The sequence below is a fragment of the Caloenas nicobarica genome, chromosome 2 (genome assembly GCF_036013445.1).
Source record: "Caloenas nicobarica isolate bCalNic1 chromosome 2, bCalNic1.hap1, whole genome shotgun sequence".
Taxonomy (NCBI): domain Eukaryota; kingdom Metazoa; phylum Chordata; class Aves; order Columbiformes; family Columbidae; genus Caloenas; species Caloenas nicobarica.
In genome coordinates this window covers 136030843-136052233 of record NC_088246.1, presented here as the reverse complement: position 1 = coordinate 136052233, position 21391 = coordinate 136030843, and positions in this window count along the sequence as shown.

Genomic DNA, 21391 nt, shown 5'->3' with positions numbered 1-21391 from the left:
ATACCATAGATTAATATAGTGTTCACGTTTCAAAACTATAAATAGCATGCGTTAGAAATGTCTTTCTGATATTAAGTAAGAAACATCAACATCTGGAGGAAAGGATCCCTAGTGCTAGGTTTAAAACGGAACCATTGGATCATATTTATATTATGAGCTAATTTTAAAATTTCTTTGGATACTAATTAAAGTTTTTTCTCCCCAAATTGCATAACTATTATTCTAAAATTATGGTAACCTTTATATGGGAAAATCATCTGGATTTTTTTCCACAAGCTATCATCTGCTCTCTCAAACAAGACCATAATTTTTCTCCTATGTGAACCAAGTTATAAAATGAGGTGTCCTTTACAGCACAAAATACAAGGATCCCATATGACATTGTGGATAGATTTCAACATACATTCAGAAGAACTGGCAGGATCTATGCATTATATATTGTAAATCAGTAAAAAACCCCAGTATTCTTTGAGGCAAAATGTAGGCAAAAATAATATTGCAACTTAGCACTAAAAGGATTCTTTTACAAAGTGTGTTGCTGTTATTTTTAAATACTTGGGCTTGCCTCACAAAAGAAAGGATGAGCAAGAGAATGCCCAGAGACTCTAGAAACAACGGAGAGTCGGGAAATAACTGTGAGCTTGCTCATTATTTACAGATGTGAGCTACATAGAAAGTTCATCGTTTTGTAGTTTGATAAGAAGAAACAAAATGTTGCAAAAGAAACAGCACAAACTTAGACGGAAAATGAAATACAGAGCTAATTTGAGCAGCAATGTTTGTATGATTGCAGTTCTTTACCCCTACCTGAAACTTGCAAAGTTCACCAGTTGCATCATTGTGAAAAAGAAAATTAGTAGAAACATTAATGGAAAGAAGCTTGTTCTAATTATAGACTGTGTTATCATCCGGACGTTAAAAATACATAGGAAAATAAATCCAGGAAATTTACAACATCCTCAATGTGTAAGTCTTATTAGTGCCTACTGTTCAATTATTTTACATGATCTGGATGAAGTGCCTCCGGCACAGTTCACAATCATGACAATGAAGTTGTCACACAGCAACAATTCAAATTGCTGAGTATTAGAATCAGACTTCATCATAGGCCTTAGGACAAGACTATTATTATTCTTCAAACCCTCACATAGCCAATACAGGCTGCAAAAAGAAACAACGCTACTAATGAACTGAGATAGTTCAGTGTTATACCAAGTTTGCTCATCAGAGCTAGTGAGGTGGAAATAACTGGTTTCTAGGTGTAGGAGTCATACTATATCTCTTCTGAAGGAATAATAAAGCAACTAGGAATCATATGTATATATTACTGAGCAAGTTCTTAATGTTTCAGTTGTTAATAATCTTACTGGAATACTAGGCCGCAGGCTATTTTGTTTTCAATGGTGCAGTATCGCAAGGTTTTAATAAACATCTTGATAGTATTTAGGAATTTTGGCAGGGCTGGTATGATGTTTACAGAAAAAAAATGGGATTTATTAATCAAGAATCCTGGTTTGTACTCTGCTTCATGCTGAGATTTCTTTTAAGGATCAGCGTTCTGACAATTGTCACTACTAGCTATCATCACAAATATTTCACTTTCTGTCTAATGCTAGACTGTCATAAAACTATCTGTCAGTAATTCAATCTCATGGATTTTTTCACTAAAAGTTTTAGGAACAGATATTCAAAAAGTGTCAATGTGACTTTAAGCAAAATTCTTGCTGATTGCACAACATCACTTGCTTGAAATATTTATTTATAAATTTAAAACTACTTATATACTATGACATAAGCAGTGTGCTCTTTTGTCATTTTTGTTGTCATCAAACAAAACCAAATTATTTGGAAAACTGAAAAACACCTCACAAACTGTACTAGAAAAAGGAAATTGAACACGGGTTTATAGAAACCACAGAAAACTTAGAAAACACTAAGGAGTCTTGATTAATGTCCAGCCACCTCCTGAGAGTGAATTCAGTTAGTCTGCTGGGCAAGTAATGTCTTGATGGTGCAATACATTAAAAGAAAACAAACCAGGCTTTCTTATTCCACAATTCAAAATGAAATTGTCTTCCATTAGGGACAGAAAGTCTCCTCGTTGCTCTTCCTCCATGGCCAAAGGTCATTCACCAAACTCTTTGCTTTTCCCTTAAAAACACTACTCTTAAGTAGCTTTAGAAATCTGACAGAATTCAGTTGTATTCTACAGATCGTATGTCTATAGTGTTTACAACTGGGATTAAATAATAGGTGAGAAAGATTAAGTTGTTCATAAAGGAACAAGTGCTAAACATATAATCATCTGACTATTCATTTTCTGGCAGGTAGCATGTCAATATTTTGAGACTATAATATTTAAAACACCACTACCACTAAGTTACCAAGTAATGATGGAATGTGATATCAGAGTTGCATTGCCTTTTTGCAGTGTAGTCATCAATACTTTGGTGCACCTAACTGAGAGAATATTCTGATAATAGGAAGCCTATTAAGAGAGGTTGCTGTTTCGTGTATTGCAAGAAAACCAAAGACTGGTGAGTAGCTGTGGTTGTTCTCTTAAATCAGCACACATTTCTTTGTTGAATGAAATATACCTCAGTAAACATGAACATTCATGAGGGTAAATATACTTTAAAAATCTGTTTTTCTTTCTTTATTATGCATTTCTGACTGGACAGCTTTAAAACACGATGTTAAGGAGATTTTCATCTTCCTGTTATAAAATCGTTGACCCATATATTTGACATAGTTTTTGCAGCTGAAGTGTAGAACTGTTCACTCAAAGATTCCATCAAAAAGCTACTTATTTCTCAAATGATGGATGAACTTTAAAATGTCCGATTTTTAGTTCAGATGTTTCTTAAAAAATATGAATAAACTTCTGTGGTGATCAGTTGACTTTAAACTTGGTAGAGCAGAGGAAAGGAAATACTGTGAGGTAATATTTCTCATTAATAAAAATCAATGTCATGAAAAATATGAGAGAGGGAAATAAAAATCACAGTTCAACTATTTCAGATGTAATTCAAGGCCATGCTGAAGATCAGCTCTGTCCAGGGAGTTTAAGATCTCAGAATATAGCTCAGTTCAAAGATGTCCTTTCATCATTGATCGCTTTACTAACAATCACAGAAGACTTTAGAGATATAAAAGAAGTTTTGCAGAAATGAAATAATTGTTCATAATGTATTATTCAATGATTGCTATTCTCTGTTCAGAATATGCACAGTATCTTAGTGGATAGTAACAGAAAAAATTAAAACATTCAGAAACATAGCTAAAATTTAAGGTCAAGTCTGAAAGCCAGATCGTATGTCTTGTTAATATCTACTTGTTGGTCTCCAGTAGAATGAACAATCTGAGGTCATAGTCCAACTGATACTTTTTTAAACAGGAATCTGTAGGCCAGAAGACAGTATGAAGACCTTAGTTTAAACATTTTCTGAAGTTAAGATTACTGAATGCCTCTGTCACTGCAAAAGTCTCCCTTTAGGGAAAATCACCTTGCTATCATTCAATATATGCAAAAGATTGATCGAAAAGGAAGAAGGAAGCTTTTCCAAGCATGTTTCTAAATGTTTTAATCAGAAGGAATTTGTTCTCTGCTAAAAGGGTTGGTTACATTGCATTTAGAAAAACAGATTTAACTGTATTAGAAACATGACAATATAAAAAGCGTGGTTAATAATACGTCTCTGCCCTTTTATAATATGTTTTTCAAGTTTCTGCCTGATCAAATGAAGTATCAAAGCAAGACAGGTTGTTACTTTGATATGACAGACTTCGTGCTGACTAGCTTCTACAGTATCTTTGCAGATGAAGTTTGCACTGAGGTCAACAAGCAAGATGAACACATTTAAGTTACGACCCAAATTCTTTCTAACTTCTATTATTCCTTAAGACAATTCTTTTGATGGGTTAGTAGAAATATCATAAAATGACCATGGCCACTTGTGGCAGGATGAAACACAATGTCAGACCAAGAATGCATATCAGCTCTCATTAACTTCTTTATGCATGGAGCTTACTCTTCCTCACTGGCTTCAGATTAAGAAAACAAGAACATATGTAATATGTAATAATATGCTTGCTTTCTTTCTAAATCATTCATCTGCTGACACTGATCATTTACAATGTACATATCATAACAGGAAATCTGAGATTCACCCATAGTGTTTCTAGCTGAGCTAAAGAGAGATGAGCCTTAACACTCCAGCAAGAATTCACAAACCTGTACTGGAAAAGTTTGTTTTGGTTATGACTAAAATTTGTTTTCCCCTCATATTTCTCCATCTGTTTCTTTCCCTCTCCAGAAAAAAATACTTTATCATTTTTTTCAGACATGGAACATTCCTGAAAAATTATAAATCAGTTTCAATATGCATCATTCAAAGTTGACCTTGATTTGAACCATAATATATGATGATCATTCTGCTCAACAACAAGGTTTGGATTAAGGATTGATCCATGGAGAACAATGTGAGTTTTCCTAGTTTGACTTAAAGATCTAGAGCCTTTAGACTGTAGATTCATATCTACCCTGCAGTTAAGTGTAGTAGAAATAAGCACATGGGCAGTATAAGGGAGGACTGGGAAATGACGATCTGAATTCACAATTTGTTCGCAGGCAACACAGGCAAAGAACTGATAGTACAAATTATTTACTGAATTATTTGAACAACAGAATGCAGTAAAAAACCAAAACCAAACAAAAACAAGCAAACAAAAAAACCCAACCAACCAACCAAAACTCCACACACAAAACAAAAAACCCCCAACCAAAACAACGACAAGAAAACCCCAAACAAACAACCAAACAACCCCCTCCCCCAAAAAAGAACCCAACCAAACAACATAGCTTAAAGGAAAAATTATACCACAAAGAGTAACCCTCATAAAAACAAACCAAAACCACAATAAAAAACATTTTTCATTAGACTTCATTGTTTCCCATTGGAAAATGGGGACATACAATCTCAAATGAACAAATACAACATTTTAAATTATACCTGTTGTATCTCCTGTTGCCTGAGTTATAATGAACAGACAGGATTTTATAAGCAGTTCTACATTAATTTTAACATTTTAGGCCATGAGAGGAATTTAGAAATCTAAAATCACAGAAAGTCGCAGTCCTCCCTGTGTTGAATAGCCAACGCAACAATTTGATCCAAGGCGGGTGGGTGATCCTGAACTGCTACACTCTCAAGAACATTTTATTATCTTCATTTCCTTTATGCAAAGGGTTCTGTTCTTTAAACACTTTTTATTAGAAACATCTTGTAATACCTATAGTAAAGACTTTGTATCTATCTGTAGTTTATTTGCATTTACTTCATTTCCAAGGAAAATAGTGTATTGCATTTCAAATAATGAACATTATTTAATTTTCCCTCCATCTTATAATTTCTGGGTTTAAAAAAACTTCCATTCTTCCAATCTTTCCTCATAAATCATGTTTTCTAAACTCTGCTTCTTCCTCTTTTTCTCTTTCTGACTCCTCCCAGTAAGTTCATGCCTTTTTAGAAACCAGATATTAAGAACTGGGCAGAAAACTTCAGCTGAGAGCTTATTAGTTGACATTTCTGATATATGGCCTTCCTGTTCATTCATCCCAGTAAGATCTTGGGTTTTTTTCTCAGCCCTAGGAGCTAGGTGACAGATGTCACTTATAGGCAACTGAGGATCATCGTACCTTTTTGATCTGAGTGTTTATGTGTCAGCCATGTTACTGTTTTAAGAACTTGAAAAATGATTGCTTTTGGCTTTCCACACACATATAAACAATGATAACATGTGCAATGATCATGGACATTGCACCATAAAACCAAACTATTTATACTACACAAGAAATAAATCGATAGCGTTGCCTAGCTGGCAGCAAAATACAGGCACTATTCATTTCTTATCTGGAAGAGGAAGAAGGACAGAATCAGCACTATAGTGAATTGCTGTTGGAACCCACTGGAAGCAGCATCATGTACATGAAGCAGGATGTGTCCTGAAAAGGAGAAAAAGAGTAATAGGTTTTCAAAAAAAAACCCCAAACCTCCAGGAAAATAATACTAATTACCCACTTTAAAAGTTGTATATACAGGTTTGTATGATGAGAGATAGCATGTGTTTCATTGTAAGCTGTATATTTTGTTAACAGTAATGAAAAGCTAGAGCACTATCTTTTCCTTCGAGAAGTCAAGCTGACACATGGAAAACTAAAAATACTATTTAAAATTATGCTAAAAATATTAAAAATTGACCATAACAACATCTGCTTCGATAAATCCATAAAGACTTCTAAAAGAGATTCCTTCCAACATTAATTCATGGCTTTAAAATTCATAATGGTATTATTTCAGAAATTTGAAAAATTAAAAAGTGAGAAAAGCTGTATGGAAAAATTCACAAGGCTAAGACAGCAATTGAATTATTTATGTTTGTACGAGCAAAGCATTCTAAACATATATAAAGTTTTGGGTTTTTTTTCCCTAGTTTATGCATTTTTAAACTGGAATGTAAATCTGAAAGAATTACTATTACTATAGCAACCAAGATCCAGCCCTGCATATATACTCCACAGAGACCAGTAATTTTTATCTTAGTGAGTAAAAATCAACAATACCTGATGTGGATTTAAGGTGAAATACAGAACACAGGAAATGTAAGTTTTTTCTGAATAAGTGCAGACATCTGGACTTGTTATCAAAACATACTTCATGATCATGAGTAGTCCTTTCTAGAGTCTGATTCAGCATATACCTCAATTGATCATCTGAGCTGTGTTCTAATAATGTTTTGTTTTGGTATCTCTCCCACACAGTTACTGCAAAGAGAAGTGATGGTGGATAGATGTGGAGAAACCTACATTGGCAGCATCTCACCTCAGGAGGAATGAATCCCTCCCAAAGCTGATCACAGAGAAAGTGTGGTTAACTAACTGCTTTATCGGATTTTTCTAAAAACACACTTGTGATCTGTGAAGGTTGTCAGACTGATATCTGAAACTGCATTTTCATCCAGGCAGAGAAAGTAATGTCAGTGATGTGAAGTGTATCTACTTTGGTACAGAATTAGTACTGAGTAGATAGCACATAGTTTAGTGTGCCTTGTATTCCCATTGAAGACCCTGTGAATAATATTAGCTTTTATGCCATCAAATTTGAATTCCATTCTGTTGTACAGCAGGGTGTCAAAATACAACTAAGTGTGGGGCAATGAGTGACTACCAGTCAGTAACTTCAGTTCATGGTACAAAACAGTCATGAGGGGAAGTGAAAAACATATTTTAAACAATTTGAAAAAAAATTATAGGTTTGAATTTTAGGTTGAGATAATATAGTTATTGAAGGTAGTATTTTGGACAGGAAACCTGTTACATAATTTTTCATTTTGAAATAAATAAGCCTTGAGAAAGCTTTTATAAGAAATTAGGCAATTTCACAAATTCACAATTTAAGAAAGCTTCTTTTGTTCATCCAAGAAAATTGTTTAGGGCAATTGCCAAGAGATTTTAACACAAGTTTTCCTTGCTATCAATGTATAATATTTGAACATAACTTTCTATATAATATAAAGTGGTAAAAAAACCAAAACAGATTGCATTAAAAAAAACAAAACATCCCTCTAGACTGAATCTTGCTTGCACTATGAAAGAATGAGGCTTTCACAAGTGAGGAATGATCCACAGCTGAATGGACCTTTATTTATAAAAATCTCTGCTTAGGAGGAGTTAAATGGGCTCACATTGATCATACTAGAGCACTGCTCCCATCAGCAAATTGATCAAAAAAATAATAAGACTCTTGCCAATGAACTTGATTTGAAGTTCAGAAGCCATAAAAATAGTCTCAGTTGTCCACTGGGAAATCTTAAATAAAGTATTAGATCTTACTTCTATTAGAATTTAAAATACTGCACAACACACCATAAAATTTATGAAGCAAATATTTATATATATTCTTTCGATAATGACATAGTTCTTGTTCTCAACACAACTAGAATCTTTTTTGTATCCATATTAGTATTCACTGTACAGAAATATGCTTACTTCTTGGTTATCAAAATAATATAGAAGATATCATACTACTTACCATAAGAAAAATATTTGGAAGCCATTTATGGTATAGAAAGGCTTATATTTGAACATGATTTGGCTATAGACCTTCTCTAGCAGCTGTTTTAAGTAATACACTGTCAATTATAAAAAAATAAGAATTTTAGAAACATAGATATGCAGAAATATCCAGAAATACAGCTTAAGTTTCCACACAATGTACATTTCTAAAGCACGTCCACAGGCATCTGCCAACCCATTTGCACTATGAGGATTCTTATTTATGTGAAGAATTACTTGCATTTATTTTATTCATAGAATCCCAACCCCTAAATTAGGAAAATGTGGATAGGATCAATCTGAACTATATATTACAGTAGATTGGTAACATCCTAGTAAAGAGGTCTTGCTGAAAGAACTAATGTGATCCTTGTACGCATACATAAAGGCATGCTGAAATTTAAGTACCTAACATTAGGTTCACTGAAGAACTATGTTAATTTCTGATGCCAAGAAAGGTGTCAAAAACTGGAAAGGTTTGTTCTTTATTGCTAAAGCAACCTGAGTTAAACTCAGAAATATGCAGATGCAGATGATGCATTTGCACATAAGAGGGGCCAGAAATAGCATAGGTACCTTGTGCAGATACAAACAATAGCTTTGTGTACAAATCTTTGGCATTTATGTAATAGGTTTACGTATGTCCATTAACCCTTGTAATTTGATATGTAGCTAATATTATTGTAAATAAAGAAAGACAGGGAAATAGATAATACTAATCACATGCTACTGCTTCTCTTAAGGACAATGAAGACTAACTTGGTATGACTTAGGATCATAACTAAATTTTGTTGCCTAATTATTAAGCTTTGTTACCTGTCTTCCTGATCTCATTCAGTTCCTGATCTCATTCAGTGGCAAGTACAAAAAAGACTTTGAAATCTCCCTTAAAATTCTTCTGCTTCTTCTGTACATTTTTTGTCCTTTATCCTCACATTCTATAGGCTACCTTTAGGAAATCTTTGAGTGGTCTTAAAATAAAATTATTATTATTATTGTAAAAATATACTCAGTTTAATAAAAAGTGAACTATTTTATTTAGAATTTAATTAGAACATATGTAGGTACTAAGGTTCAATTGCATATATCAGAATTTCCATTCCTTTTTTTAATGCTAGAAGGTTAACGACATACAACAAGTAAGCTTTCCTTTTACAGATTTATAAGCATAGAAATGGATAGTAGGTGCAAACTTTTAAGCAGTTAAGCAGCATTTTCTATTAATAAAGATAAAATTAAAGAACAAGAAAACTGATCCAATTTTTTATGCCCCATCTTTAACCATTCTTAGGAAGAGACTAGTGCGTGTTAAATAAGTCTTATACACTAAATACAATGCTTTGAAGTATTGAATAAGTCTACTAGATCTGGAGAAATTAATTCTTCATTGTAATAGATCTACAAAAGCCAGAAAACTAGCAAATACTTCCTTTTTTCACTGTACCAGTTCTATGTAATATTGAAGATTGTCACATCTGAAAATATGATTATTATATGACTTCTACATCTGTATTGACATGAAAATCTTCAAAAGCATCTCTATCAGACAACATCAAACAATTTTGATTCGTGTACAAAAAATCTTATTAATTTGAACATGAAAGGAATGACAGCAAGGTAATAGTGTATTATTTAAAATCCATGAGTGTTTCAAAGGAAGAATGTAGAAGACTGCATTAAAAGTACAATCTATGCATACTAACACTTACAGAATCTCTTTTATATTCCAAACAGGAAAAAGATGTAAGAAGGTGTTGAGGCAATCCAAGACACATAATGCATACAAGTCTGGTTCAATTTCAGGGAGAAGAAGGAAACAGGAGAGGAGTTTTCATTGTTAAATCTAGCAGAAATGTCTACTAACAGGAATATTAACAAAAATCAAGTAAAGGCTGCACAAAACTTGTGGTTTGTTTGCATCCCAAAACTCCAGTGCCATGGTTCAGGTTGGTGCTGCACTTCGATCACAACCTTCTGTTTTGGGGTACGCAACAGTGGGGGTACGCAATAGGGGCCCTAGCCCCTGCACACACCTGAAAGAGGGCTGGTATATGCAAACGCATGCACATATTTGAGTATATCTATCTGTGTGAGTGTGTATACACATACAAAGATATAAACTGAACACCTATATATATGTAAACAGGTATACACATAGTAATATACACATATATATTCATGTATGTTTTGGAGAGAGTAGATTATAGTAGACATTTTCACTGTGTTCTTTCAGGCTCCACTACAAAATAAGAATATAAAAATATTTTAAAATTATAATAATTTATATAATAAGGCAGTGGACAGGCTTGCAGAATGTCTTGATCTGCATCTTGATTATTATTTTAAAATTCAAATTCTTGAAATACATTTGTGCCAGCTTAGCTTACTTACTATGGAAAAAATTTAGTCTATTACTGTGTTGACTGTCTATTATTGAACAATATAATATAAATAGAAATGCAAATGAAAGTATTCAACTCACCAAAAAAATTCATTGATTTCAAAGAAAATCAATGGTATGCCAATACTTTTGTTTGTTTATCTGTCAGTTCAAATAATAGTCTTGATTAAGCATACCGTGATGTGCAGGAGGAAAATTCAAAGAATCTCGAGGGAAAAAATATGCACATATATTTATAATTTCCATTAAAAAAAAAAAAAACCAAAACTTTAAATGAAGAAGAAAAGATATATGTAGTAAAATACTATGTTCTGTATATGGGATATATCTTCAGGTATGTAAATATCATACTTTTTTATAACATTAAGATGCATCTCATCTCATTGTGTGTACCAATATCCTCATAGTACCAATATCATGCATAACTCACAAAAATAACATATCTTTTGCCATGTTGTGTTATTGGTATTATAGAACTAGTTGTGCTTTCATTTTCCTTGCTTATGGATTTAGTCTTCAGACCTAGAGTACCTTCTTGGCTTTTTAAGTACGATTACATGTGCTTCTTTCAGAAAATCAGGACAAATCATCAGCCAGCAAAAATTGCCATAGTTCTATAATTAAATGGTTATTGCAGCAAATGGATGTAGGTGTCATGACTTTATTACCTGAAGCAGATTTTAGTTGCACCCTATGGATCAGCATGGCATAGTTGATGATAAATATAGCACATACACAAATTTTCATGCAGAAATATTACTGTGGATAAACACAAATGTAAGACTACCAAAGCTGTAGTAGTACCAGAATTGAACTACAATGTACTTTTAATTCTGTGAGGTAATTGACTTGGAAACTTGTAAATATTATAGACCCCACACAAAGATCATCAGTGACAAACCAATTACACAAAGGGCATTCAAAGTGGCCCTCCTGCCCCAGGGCTGGCCTGTTGGTGTGATGTTTCAGTGTTATTCATTACAGCTGTACATGCAAGAGATTGCCACTGAGCATTGACTGGCTGTTGATCTAGCTATTTATGATGGATTTTTCATTCCCTGCTGTTTTCTGTCCACATTATGTAAAACTTAAGAACTTTTTAATAGGTGTTGGTTTAATCAAGCCACAGTGGAAATATTTACTGAAGACTCTGGTAAACCTTTCATTGATAGAAATGTCTCTTCCTACAAAATGCTGGAACAGAATTCCATGGTCTTAAGCAGTAAAAACTTTATGGAGGATCTGATATGTTTACTTTGTCAAGCCACAAATCTTCAATTCTTTTGCCTTTTAAAATCACACTCTGAAATCTACTTGATTAGATTGTCTAGTGGTAGAGAAACATATGAAAAAAATGGAATTAATATTTGCTAAAGAAAATAACAAACAGTAAATTAGGTCTGGTCTGCATGCTGTTAGAGCACTGTTTGAACTCCATTACTTGATTTTTTTAATCAAATGCTGTATGATTTTATTATATGTGAGAGTATGATTATGAAAAAGATGTGCTCACATATCGTGCTTTATTAACTCAGTACATATTGTTGTTCATATATGAAATACACTGAATATGTAGAAAGATGTTTTTTTGTTTTCTATCAAAAGAAAAAATAGATCCATCATTGTTCAATCTCCAGTAGGGTCTGCCAACAATATTCTGTTGCTGTTGTGTGGTATTTTTCTTGATACATTAATTCACACTTGTTTTCTTATTTGTATTCATTATTCATTGTCCTCCTAAGAGAAGTAAAATTATAGACATTTTTTAATACATTAATAATGCTCAAGTAATTATCTCTGGTTAGAAATATTGTAACCAATATTCTGATTTTTGTCAAGCTCAAGTTACAATTCAATTGGAAGATCTAATACTGTCTATTATTAACTTCTTAATAATTCTTATCTAACATGCCATGTCAAATTTTTCTGTGCCACTAAATATGCAGTGTTTCAGAAGTTTAAATTAGCTGAAGAAATATTATCCTGAGGCCACTTGTATCCTTTAGCGAAGAAGGTTCAGTCAGTGAAATCACTTATTTCATACATTCAGAAAAAAATGAGACAGACAGATAGATAAAGGCATCAATTTCCAAATTATTCCTATTAAAGAAAAAAATAAGATGAGATTGTATAAGAAGATTTTCCTTAAGATAAATTGTCAAAAGATGTATTTTTGATTAATGAGAAACCTAGGCAAAATCTCTCTATATATAAACTGTCAGGTCCATAGATATTTCAGTGCAACTTGTCTAACAGGACAATATGTAAATGTCACAGCTTTTGGAGGTTAATAACATTTTAAAAAAAGTCATCAGTCTCAATAGCTTGAAGCCATCCAGGAAAATATAATTTTTGTTAACATATACTCCAGCAGTTTACTTTCAACAGTATTCTCATTTTCTAAGATAGGTAGCAGAAGATAGCTGCTGTATCACCATGAAAATCCTATCACCACTGTTCTGAAGATGTGTTCAACATCTATTTGCATTATATTAAAACTGTCCTTTTGATAATAACACTCCTTCCAGCTAAGTTACACTACAATTCAATTTGATCTTTCTATCAATGATGATTTTTAGTTGGATATAGTGAATTTTTTTTTAATGGAGATTGTAATTGCCCAGGAATTTTGCAATGAAATCTACTTTAAAAATAATCCAAATTAAAAAGAAGTTGGTCCACCTAAAATAATATATGTGATTGTTTTGGTCTAGGAAAAAAGAAAACAGAAGTAAAAATTCAAAAGAAAAAAGAAGAAAATTCTCCACAAAACCACATAAACATGTTAATAGGAAATAGATTTCTTTGATTCAGTTCCATAACTATAGTGCTGCCTTTTCTCATAAAATGCAACAAAACTTTGAAAGGTCTCAGCTTGACCCCATACAGAGTGGGACTTTGAAATCTCACAACATTATACCAAAGAGAAAATCTCTCCATATCTGAGTTCTAAAAAGCTCTTCATGAAGTTAAAAAGCACAGTGATTTACAGAAGCTGAAATGATGAAATAAAGGGTTGTAGCCCCTCTGCATTCCTGAATGAATTGCTGCACAGTGAACTTGCTCTGATAAACCGGACTCAGACTGTAAAGGGCAAAACTCCACACACAGAGATTATCCAGCCTCAACCGGCTAAAATGGGTGGACAGGTAGAAGTTGTTCTGGACTTAGAAGGAAGGAAATAATCTAGGCAAGGAAAAACCAACCAAAACAAACAAAAAAAAACCCCAGGCATAGATAAAGAAAGGTGAGGAAACAAATGAAGATGAAGCAAAAGGATGCAGCCAGAAGGATCACAACTTCAATTATTTGCAAGATTAACACTACCTCTACTTTGAAGACGCTGATCTCAGCACCTCCAGAAAAGTTACAGAGAGTGAGTAAAGTTGCAAAGGATAAAGAATAACAGGCATGGAAGTGCAGCTTTTAAAACCTCTCATTGTCCTCTCTTGTGAATGCAAAATCTCTTGCCCGTCCTTTCCATGGTTAAAGTGATACATTGGCTCTAACTGAGGGCTGGAACTGATTTAGGAGAGGCCAATAGCACACGAAAGTCATGATCGGGATGCATCCTGGCAAAATTGAATAGAAATAAAATGACAATATTTTTCCTCACTACTGTTACTGTGTTTCAAAACAGCTCAGCAAAATATAGCTGCAGTTCTGTCATGTTTTATTAGCTATAATACAAGTCCTTCATCAGTTCATCTTTAAGGAACAAGTATTTGTTAGATACAAAGAACTACAAACCTACAAATAAAAGGAAGAGAGTTAAAGGTATTTTTTTGTAGTTTTCTACTGTCGCAGGCTTAATTTTACCTGTCAGATCTTCACAAAAGGCCTTTTTGAAGAACAGGAGAATATAACACATTAATGTTGTCTGCTAGGCAAAAAAAATTAGTCCTACCAAAGAGGGGGAGAAAACTTGACCTTATGTGACCAAAGGTAAGTGTATTTAATCACACTCTACTGTGAGTGAAATTACAAATTCAAAACTGCAAATGATATTTTGAGATAAACTTGCCTGCAATCTGCAATCTATTTAAGGAAGAAAATTATGTATGATCCATCACCTTTTAATTGAGTTGTAAAATAAAACAGTTCTCAATCAAAACAATGACATAAAGGTAGTATGCAGAATTATTGAAGTGAGTGATTTTCTTCATGGTGATGATGAATGTTGAATAATTAATTGTAATGTAAACTACTAAAAACACAGTTCTTAACCCATAAGAAACAAATCAAAATGTAGATGTTAATCTCTATTTTGTTACAGTCTATACTGATTTTGAGGAGGTTTCTACAATTAGATGCAGTGTAAATTTCCAGGGTTTATTAAGACTGTTCTTTCTGGACCGTGGTGATAAATCTCTCATTTGGGCAATTATGTTTGCTGTTGACAGTTCTAATCAAGCTCTCCTTCCAGATTTATGTGTGGAAGATTGAAGAGAAAGACAAATCATGAAAACAAGAAAGTCCATGTGCAGGATAAAACTGGCACCTAACATTTTATACAGAGAAATATAGATAGCTACTGCATCTAGAAGCTAAGAACTGATCAGTCTGCTCCAAGACATTTAGTTAGATCTTACATTTCTTGACTTCACTGAGTTTTTAACTTTATTCTGTGGATGGATCACTTGGTGGACAAACTGAGAAGCAGCAATAAGGTGAAGTTTCATTGGGGAATTGCACACTTGGTTACTGCAAACTATATTCCACACATGCAGACTCAACAAGGATTCTGGTCAGCAGAAGTTCCTTGTTAGCAGGAAAGATGGGAGAAACAAGATCCAGGTTTCGCAGGTAAATAAGGATTCCTGAGGCGGAACATCCGAACAACTGAGAATTTCAAAGACCAGTATGACAACACCAATTTTATCTGAAATATGAGTCAGTCAACTAATATATATGGATAGAAACACATCCAAAATCCTTTAAAATCAATTTATATCACTATGGAGTGACAAAGGATCTGTGTGTCATAGATCTTCATGTGATCTGAGACTTCCATCACATACCACTGACAGAGTAAAGCAACAAGAACTAGGTGGGCTGTTTGGGGTTTTTTTGGGTTTTTTGTTTGGTTTGTTTTTTTTTTTTTTTCCTGTGAATATATTTAAGAGAAATTGCTGCTCCGAAGTAATCATGTTGAAAAAGAATCACAAATAAAGAAGTAAGAGTTAAAAATGTAACCAAATATATATGTAATCATATACAAAGAAGAAATCAAACTCGGGTACTACATTATTTAAGTGTTATCACGAAGTAGGCTTATTAGTACTTATCGTTAACAGTAAGTTACTTGATGATATCTCATGCCTAATAAACTTCCTGAAATTTTAATCAAGTGTCCATTAGTCCTTGTGTGTTACTTCTTTCTGTCCCTTCTGTCAGGATGCTGAATCAGTTATGCACTATCTTACAGATCAGAGAGAGGCAAACAAAGTAGTAAACAAGAGCTGGCATAGCACTAGAAGCAACTATAAATATAAGCATCTTTATTAGAGTATAAGGTAACTGCTAACCACAAGGTCATCAATGTGCTTATGTGGGAATGACAGAACCATTACTGACACATGGAACTGGCAAAAACCCCCATCTTTCATGCAGTATCCACATCTCTCACAAGAATGTGTTTTCCTAATAAAGTGAAAAGCAGTGCTCAGAATGTCTGAATTAGAAGCAGCAAATTATAGTGGATGAATGCAGCAAGTGGAATGAGTTTGCTTGTAACAGTCCACTGTGGTAAGCTAAGGAGGTCAAATGCATTTTTTGCTTTCTGTTATGAGACAGCTCACCTCATATACCAGAGTGCAGACACTTAAACGTAAGTACATACACATAAGGTAGGTGTTTAGGCTCCCTCAGAGCAGCCGCTGAACTTGTAGACCTCTGCAGCCGACCCACAGCATCCTTTGGCACAAGCGAAGGTTCTACTGATTCACTAACACCAGATATGTCAACTGTAGGTTCATTTACTTGCTTAAACATAGGTGCATAATTTCAGGTGAACTGGTTGTTTAGGACATCTGGATGGAGTTGCAAGATATGACAAAAAAACCTAAAAGAATCTGGAAATGCAGCTTATGAGCCAGAGGGGATCTTGAATGGGAGCAGACAGCTTGTATCCATCATTTAGAAACTTCTGTTTTCTTCACTTCACAGATCAATTTCACTGTCCCTGCTTAAAACTGAGGCTCTATAGCCTACCCACGGAGGTTAGGAAAAACATCAGATGGAAACAATTGGAGAAGGAACCAGACCTTCAGAGAAGGGTGTAACCGTGTAACCCAATCGTGCCATGGCTGGTAACAAGACATGATGTAGAGAAGTGCAGGCAAAGGGTGGCAAGAGTTGAGGCAGAATCTTGGCACTGGAGATCCCATGGCACTAAACACCTCATCAATGGTCAGATAAAAGAAATGCAAACCAGATGCAAGACACAGAACTAATTTTAAGGGTAATGAGGAGAGCAACGAAGTATTATGTAATATGAGCAAAAGGCACTATACATAGTAAATTTGCATGTGATATGGAAATGCAGACCAATGAAGAGAGAAAAGGCATTAAAACATGCAGATACTTCTGTGAGTAAGAAGAAACCACCAATATGAACATTGTATTTTCCCAGCAAAGGATTCCAGAGGCTGGTGACTTGCTGTAACACCCACCCCAGCAGGCAAACCTATGCACCCTAAAAGGAGCTGTGGAAGAGTGAGAGTAGTATCAGGGAAAAGGGTAGAAACAAAGAAGTAAGTGTATTATAATTTTAATTGTACTATTAATATTACCTAGTTGTTGGTTTTGTTGTTTGTGTTTTGTTGTTGTTGTTGTTGATGTTTTATATGTAGGCATACTTTTTGTAATAATTAGATCTATAAAAACAATTATTCTTGACTTATATGTTAACAATAAATTCTTGGCTTTATATAGAAGATTTTGAGCATAACAAGGGTAAATGACCATGAAGTGTTTATTAATATATAGAAGACCTAGAGGAAGGGGGATTTTTTTCACATTATGCATTGGAAAAAAATCTTTTCCCAGCCTTAAATTAAGCATCTTTTTGCAATGAAGGAAAAAAATGTAGATTAAGTCTGCCGTAATGATTCATTCTTAAATAATACTTAAGGTATTAGGATACAGTCACTATCCTGCTATTTTATAAAAGGAAGTGGTAGTTTTGCTCTCATTTGTGAATAGTGACTGTCAGTGCTATATTGCATCAGTAGAAGCAAGGGAACTAAAGATGAAACAAATGAGCAAGTAAGCAACCAATAAAAAAAATAAGGAAAACAAATAATTAGAGAGATTCTATTACTCCTATCACTAAGTGTTCTATATATTTTGAAAAATAAAATGTTTTTATATTTGTTTAGATTTGAGTCTAGAGAATAAAAATAGGAATATGAGTGAATATCTATATAACTCAGTTTTTGGAAGAGTGCTCTGAAAACATTTATAATGAAAGCTGGACACACACTAAATAGTTTTGGAAATGTTCCAGATGTTCCAGGTGTTGTGGGGGACTTTTTGTTTGTTTTGGTTTGTGGTGTAATTATTTATTTTTAAAATTTTATTTCTAATCACTTGATATTTCAATGAAGAAACAGTAAAATCTTGTAGGGTGATATGTCATAAGGCAGTGCAGTATATCGAAGAATATTTATAATTTCTAGAATAGACTTCACTGGAAAAGGTTATTTGGCTAAATAACATATCAAATATCCTATTCACTATAATGTCTGTCATGTATATTATATTTTATTAGAATTCTAATGGCATAGAACTAGATATTTTTTCTTAGAGTGTTAATACACTTGACTGAAATTATTAAAATAATGAATAAGACATTTATTTCAATAGTAGCCTAGAAATTTTAGTTGTGGACCAATATCTCCCTGAGTTACATTTGACAGCAAAATTTGTTTATGCCACAACAAGTTTCCTTCCATTTATATTGGCTTCATCCTTGTGACCTAAAAGAGGGATTGTTTTCTTGTGAAAAGTCTTTATAGTTATTTAGTAAAGGAGAGAAACAGACAAAGGGAAAAAGCACAAATACACATCAATGTACATGACATGAAGTATACATGGCATATTAGCATTTTTAGCAAAATAGAAATATTTATTGAAAATATTTTTAGAAGCTTTATCAAAGGGAGGAGGCAATAATTTGAAAAATTATTTTCTTTTTCGCACTCAATTGGTAAATTAGTAGACATAGATGTGACAAACACTGACAAGGACTTACTTCCTGCAGCATTTTGACAGGAGGTGATTGTTCTTCCTGTGCTGTTCACATACAAATACCAGACAACCGGTGACTTAAAGTCATTCAAAGGATTATCTTGTCATATATACTAAAAAGAAAAACGTATCTAGTTCTTTGAAGTCTGTCTTTTTATTTTTATTTCACTATAAACAAGACTGAGGTTTTTCAGAATAGCAGAACCACCTCCTTTTGGATAATTCCACTCCTTATGAAGGCCCAGTCAACACAAGCACAAGAATGTTGAACACCCATTTTACGATGCTAATAAACAGTCCAAAGGAAATGCACTCAAGCTGCTTTGGATTGTCCTGCTGTCTTCTGCTTACACTGAAGCTTTTTAGATTTTTATATTGAAGGTCTTCAGTCTATTTATGGAAGTTTTTTGTGTAATTCCTGAGCATCCTTCTAACATATTACATGACTGCCTGTGTGGATAGGATTCAAAGAATGAAGAGGTTTCTTCAAGGCTTACATAAGCCATTACCTGCTGGGTAATGATGAAACATCCTTCCAAAGAAAGCATTCTTTCCAAATTCCCATCAGACTACTTAACCCACATCTCTTGCTGTGCACTACACTATTTAGAGAATGCAAAGCTACTGGTTTGCAAAGAAATCTCCTTTCGTATCTCTCAAATGTCTATTCCCTATTCAACCTATGGATCGCACATCTCTTTAGGATTTTCAGCCTTTGGAAAAATAACCATTTGAGACTGGTAGCAGCTGTTGCACTGAAAATCTTGTTGTGGGCAATAGGCAAGACACCATACAGACAAAGCTAAAAATTTCTTACTCCAGCATCTTAGAAGCCTCATCAATCGACTAGTTAAAATTTTTACACAAAGGCTTCTGCATTTCTATGCCTTGGGCACAGTCTTTCCCTGTCGCTGATTTCCATCCACAGTTTGGAAGATGCGCAGTAGCCTTTCATAGCCTCAGCTGACCTAAAGGGCTGCTTGTAAGTCAGGAATGAACTGGTTATGCCACACTTACACGATGAAGGTGTAAGCACAGAGCTTAAGCACAGAGCTTAAGCTAATGCAGGTTAGGTAATAGCCACTTGGCTAACAGACAATTTTTTAAACAAATAAAACCAGTTTGAGCCCAGGCAATCCCAGGCAGGACCCTGCACTGTCAGGTCAGTACAGAGCCTTTGGCCTTTTACTCGGAATGCCAGAAATAAAACTTACTTGTGTACAGAGCTGGCCAGAGCTGTTTGCCATTAACCATTACTCTTAAACAGTTACTCCTAAAATCCTAAAACTTAATTTTACCAAATGGCTTGAAGTGAGACTACAAAGGAATCTAAATAGACTCATGCTAGTATTAGCAGCCAATTTTGTGACTGGTTTTGATGCGTTCACCTATGAAATTATCGTAAGGGTGATGTAACATTTAGTGCTTACAAATTCATCATTCTTGACAATACTTACAAGCTTGATCATTTTATTCATTTGTTAGTAGAGGATGAAATGATGCCTTTATTGTCCACAGTGAATCCTCTAAGTTTTAGAGTGATGGCTGTAAATCAGGGAAGAATTTGAACATGATAAGATTGATGTAAGGTTTCCAGCCAAACTGCTCCTGATTCTTAATGTACCTAAATCACAGAATCACAGAATGTTAAGGATTGGAAGGGACCTCAAAAGATCATCTAGTCCAATCCCCTTGCCGGAGTAGGAACACCCAGATGAGGTTACACAGGAGGCGTCCAGGAGGGTTTTGAATGTCTCCAGAGAAGGAGACTCCACAACCTCCCTGGGCAGCCTGTTCCAGTGTCTGTCACCCTGACTGGGAAGAAGTTTCTTCTCAAATTTAAGTGGAATCTCTTGTGTTCCAGCTTGAACCCATTACCCCTTGTCTTACTGTTGGTTGTCACTGAGAAGAGCCTGGCTCCATCCTCGTGACACTGTACATAAATACATTTACATAAGCACACTGCCAACTGGTGTTAAAAAGTGAGTCTTTTTGCCGAATTTTCAGTATCACTGGTATCTTTGTGTCTAAAAACCAAGTCATGTCCATTGAAGTGCATGACAATATGTGAGCTTCCATCAGCAGCAATTGTTAGATACATAATTACTGAATGTCCATTATACATCAGAAGACAAATAATATCTTTGGGGGTCTATTTAAATATCCCCCCAAAGACTAAATGGTTTCTAGGCATTCATTCTCAGTAGTGAGTTAATACTGTCTTTGCTCTGAAAAATGAGAGCAATCCTGAGCAAATATTTGATTAGAGGAAGATAAAATTAACAGTTTAACCTATTGCAGCCACAATTAGTAATATGGCAGTAGACTTCTTATCTTTGCAGCTTCAGTGCCTTTTAACTTAATAAATTGAAATAAAACCTGAACTTTTTATCTCTCATTGGGGTTTTTCAGTTACAGTACTCCATGAATAAAGCACTAATGTGCTGCATAGGTGAAATGGCTGCTTTTTCAAACAGCAATTGATAATAATAGAACATCATAACATATTGTTAAAGCTAATTATTTCAGCCAAGTTCCAATGGGAAAGAGCTACAAATGTAGATGAATAGACATGAAGCTAATTTTATACAAGTGGTATGAATATTTCAGTTGTTAAGCCCACT